The sequence below is a fragment of the Mus caroli genome, unplaced genomic scaffold (genome assembly GCF_978045245.1).
Source record: "Mus caroli unplaced genomic scaffold, Mus_caroli_1 scaffold_17, whole genome shotgun sequence".
NCBI classification, from domain to species: domain Eukaryota; kingdom Metazoa; phylum Chordata; class Mammalia; order Rodentia; family Muridae; genus Mus; species Mus caroli.
This window is the reverse complement of record NW_028227272.1, coordinates 22,665,921-22,670,982: the sequence shown is the minus strand read 5'-3', so window position 1 is coordinate 22,670,982 and position 5,062 is coordinate 22,665,921. Positions and strand designations below refer to the sequence as shown.

General features: G+C 33.7%; 1 non-coding gene across 1 annotated transcript; it reads left to right on the top strand.

Moving 5' to 3' along the window:
• The first annotated feature begins 3,812 nt into the window (after positions 1-3,812).
• Positions 3,813-3,919, top strand: LOC115029686 (U6 spliceosomal RNA). Its single transcript, XR_003835235.2, has one exon. It is a non-coding gene; the product is annotated as a U6 spliceosomal RNA (small nuclear RNA).
• The last annotated feature ends 1,143 nt before the right edge of the window (positions 3,920-5,062 follow it).

Genomic DNA, 5,062 nt, shown 5'->3' with positions numbered 1-5,062 from the left:
GCAGGTAGCATGAACTCTTGTGGTTCACAGTAGCTCTGCAGAGCTTCCATTTCCACTTTTTAAAAGGTTACTGTGAAACAGAGCTTGAATGAAGCATTCAAACAGTGACACTGATATTTTCAGATATTAGTCAGAGCCACTATCTTTGTCTCCAAAGATTAAATACTTCAAAGAAGACCAGAAGTCAGTAGTTGCTGGGTCTAAGAAAAACTGATTTTTTTTTCTACTTGTGTCTTTGTGTAAGACAGAGAACAACAACCTGGGCTAAATTGGCACTTTCTCTAAATGGCTTTCAAAGATTTTTACACTGTGTCCACTTGCACTTTGTTCCAAAGGCTAAAAGTAGTTAAAAGGGAACCAGAAACATTATTTTCAGTCTCCCAATCCTGTGGGTACTTAACTCTGGCATTGTCTCTTGCTCCTAGGCAAGGGCTCAAATCACTACAGAACAGACTAATGGATTATAGCTTTAAGACCTACAAAAATGGGTACATGATCTTCTTACACAGGCATTCCAAATAAAATGCAAAAGCTAAAGTCTGGCTTTTTCACACTGACTCTTAGATTAAAATCTCTTCCAGCTCACAAAGATGAACATAGAATTCACTGAGGGTATAAAAATGTAAAATAGGATGGTCTGGCTTGGGAGGGAGGAATTGAGCCCAGAGATCTTATGTTGAAAGCCCAGAGAAGGGCATTTTGGTTTACAGGAAATAGCTACATTTCTAAGTCAACAGTAGATACAGGAAAGACATTAGATATTTCCATTTGGTCTACTGATCATTTGTTTAGCTTGTTTTATTGATACTAAGAGATTTTTGAAAAATACCTTTTGTGATATTGGAATACCCAAGAAGCTCAAGTTAATCGATGGTATATTTCTTCTATAAATATGCAACTGAAAAGCAGCTTCTAGAAGTCATGCAGAGATATTTTAAAAAATATACTAAAAGTTTTTATAGCTTCTATCTTTTATTGATTTTTTGACATGGTGAGATAAAATTGTTAGCACTCTAATACCAAAGCCAGAGAACAAAATATTTATTTAAGCTAAAATTAAATTAAATTTATTGAACTATAGCACATAGAAGAGAATACACTATATTCTCTTACACATCCACTGCAGATTTGTAATCTGTATTTGTCACGTTGCCACATTGTCTGTTATTTTGAGTGTTTGGAATGATGACTATAAAGAAATATTACATTAACATTTTTTCTTAGCTAAGTATTAATTTCCTGTATTTTAGGAGTTAACTCTAAGTTTTAAACTTAAAATATATTACTAGCAAGTAGGACACAGTTTCTCAGTTTTAGCTAAAAGGAACAAAATTGTCTCCCAAATCAATGTTACATATGAATAGAATTAACATCAATAGCATTAAATCAATGTTACATATGAATAGCATTAACATTCAGGACAGGAGCTACTCATTCGCTTCTTTAATCTCTTCCACCCTACTGGAAGAATCATGGGAATTTAAGAATTTCTCTCTCAAGCACAAAGAATTACAGGAAAAGCCTGAGATGCTTCTCTCTAACAAAATGTTCTGGTGCTTCTAGTTCCATAAAAAAATATAAAGATTTTAGAGCCACAACAACAAAAAGATCTTAGAGCAACAGACAAGAAAGTTAAACATGCTTGGACAAAACAAAAACCTTTAAAGAAATCAAACAGGCAAAGAGTGTTTGCTTCCTTACTAGAGCTTAAAAAGCATAGCTACCATTCAACCACAAAAGGTACAGTTTCATACTGGGGTAACAGAGACTCAGAAAGCTAGAGAACTGTGATGGAAAACAAGAGTGATGAACAGTGACGTGACTTCAAAGGAAAACTATACTGTTCTCATTCCATTAGTCTATATTAAGCAGGTTTTTTTGGGTTATAACTTAATGAAGATTTTAGAAGAAAACTCATTGTGATGATATATATACTCATGGTAACTTGGAACCAACAATAAGTCTTTATAAGTAACACTTTATGGATCTGACTATGACACCAAAGAGTCAGAATGACAACAGTTCATATCCAGAGTCAAGTCTGTCAAATATATTCAACCATCAAAAGGAAGGAAGAACTAGTTGGGTTATTGGAAATGATATTGATAACCAGTCAATGTAAAGCAACACTAAAATGAATGTAGATTCAGATTATAGGGTCTCTACTGCAGTACCAATTTGCATACATATGGTTATAGCCTGATTCAGAGTATCAGCTATAACTAGATCAATAAAGAAAATAAAAAACATAGCTGTCAGCCATTGTTGCATTGTGCCATATTCAGCCAATAATATTTGCAGTTAGATTTTGCTCCCTAAAAATGTTCCTATTAGCTCCAAGAAACCTTCCTCAACAGGCATCATAATACATAATGACCAGGCAGTTTGAGAGATACAGGAAATGAAATAAAAGAAGTTAGAATTCCAGAGAGATCGTTCCCATGTCCTTAAAAACAAGTCATATAGAATTTTCAAAGGTTTTCCAAGAAAATACTATTAATCATTTTTCTGTTCAGCCTCTGGACCATAGTGTGTAGCCTATGTACCATAGGAAGACCTGCTGAGTTGGACTGTCTCTAGGTAAAGTTATTAATGTAGGGATTTTATTAATAACTTTGGTAAACTGTCCCCCATCAAAATCAGAAATGTAAAATAGGTATTGCCTACATGCAGATTTTCACAATTTCAGGAAAATCTGGTATTTCAGTGAAGCCTACAGATTTAAGCCTTGATTTAATAAAGAAAAGACTAGATTGACAGGGCAGCCATTGTCAGCCTAACATCTTACTCTGAAGGACACAAACATTGATGTTTGTGTCTGGGTCACTGTTCTCACCATTGTGTATGAGAATCTACCTACCCGAAGACTGACAAAGAAATTGGAATCTATTTGTTGGAGCCCTTTGAGTTCTTGAAGGTGAAAAAGCCTATATTCAACAAAGGAATCAAGGAGATGATTCGGCCAGAAGTCACACTAGTTATTTAGTCTATTTCAAAATTATCATTGGTTGAAACTGAATAGCATCCTTTGAGCAGTGACAACCATGACACTCCCACGTGACTGGAGAAAACCCATTTCAAACTCAAGCTTCCCCCAGTGTCCAACACTTTTACTATTACTTATTTTGATCTGGCAACCTAACTATACCAAAAATTAAGCACCAAGATACCATCTCTAACCTCAAAAGAAGATTCATTCACCTTTCCCACTTCCATTTTAAACTTCATTTTATAAGATGTATTTTTGTTGTTGTGAAGAAACAGATGTCAATAGATCAGGTCCCATCTTTCTTATTTTTTACATTTGTTATTTTAATGGGATGTGAAACAATATGTCATGGGAAGAAAGGATGCTTGAGGGAACAATAGTAGAAAAATAAAAAGTCATTCCAATATAACTAAACAGTTAAGACCAGAAAAAATTTCCCTATATCACATCATAAATAAAAATACTAAGTATACAGAACACAAAGTATATTGACAGTAATAGGAATAACGTCGTGCCATGTACAAAGGCAAGCCCACCAGAATAACAGTTGAAATCTTAACAGAAATTTTAAAAGCTATCAGGACTTGGGAAGTTATATTTCATACTCACAAAGATAGTAGTTACCAATCTATACCACTATATACAGAAAACTGCCTGTCACAATTAAAGAAGCAACATACATTTTCATGCTAAAAAGAGCTTGGAGAAATTTGTCATTATTTAGACAGCTCAAAAGATAATCCTTAAAAAGGAAACTTTTAGGCATTGATACCACTCCAAGGACAATAAATGAACTAATAAGTCATATTAGCAGAGCAGTTAAATGCTTGCTTCAGCAGCACATATACTAAAATTGGAATGATACAGAGAAGATTAGCATGGCCCCTGTGCAAGGATGACATGCAAATTCGTGCAGTGTTCCATATTTAAACAAACAAACAAACAAGAGCAGTTAAGGAAAAGAATAAGAAAATATCAAACACTATACAACCAGAAAATTAATAGAAACTAATACATATTTTTGTTAATAACCCTGAATATTAATTATCTCAAGATACCAACAAATAAACATAGACCAGCAGATCAGGTTAAAAAGTAGAGTTCATCCATGTGTTTTCTCTGAGAAACACAGCACATCATCAAATACAGACACAAGCTGAGGGTAAAAGAATACAAATTGTATGCCAAGCACATGAAACAAGAAGTCCAGCAGATGTCTTCAGCTAGAATCTGATGAACTTCACTTTGTGTCAAAATTAGTGGAGATCATTATTAAGGAAACAATACAGGAAGAATAAATTTTAATTTTAAACATATAAACAATGAACATTAGTGCATTTGCTTGCTAAAATAATCATGCCTATATATAAAGGCACAGATTAATTCATCATAACAATATTGGCTGGCCTCAGTGCCCTGATTCCTAACCACTGTTAACAACAACAACAAATTTAATTAAAATCACAAGAAAAAAATAGGGACACATAGATCAAAGGGACCTATCAGACACCTATAAGACATTTCATTCAAACACTCAAGACATACTTACTTCTCTACATCTCATTTGACATTTTGTAAAACAGATCATATAACCTTGTACAGAATAATTCTTAACTACAGCAAAACTGAAATAATTTCTTGTGTTCTAAATGACCACAGTTGAATAAAATTATAAACCAATAGCAAGAGAAAGTATATAACATATAGGACATTATGGGAACTCAACAAGATGTCGCTCAGTGGTGAAATGGTCAAAAAAGAAAGAAAGAAAGAAAGAAAGAAAGAAAGAAAGAAAGAAAGAAAGAAAGAAAGAAAGAAAGAAAGAAAGAAGTATATAAACACAGACTCCTAGAGTTCAATCAAAATGAAAGTGCAACAAAGAAAAACATGAAATACAATGAAAATAGAGCAGTAAGTGCTCATAGCCATAGGCTCTTTCACTAAGAAACCTGAGTTATCTCAAATACTAGCTATATACCCTAAGGCACTGGGAAACAAAAACAAACCAAAACCCCAATTAGGAGACAGAAAGAGATAAGTAAGATCAGGACAAAAATTGATGGAACAGGAGCT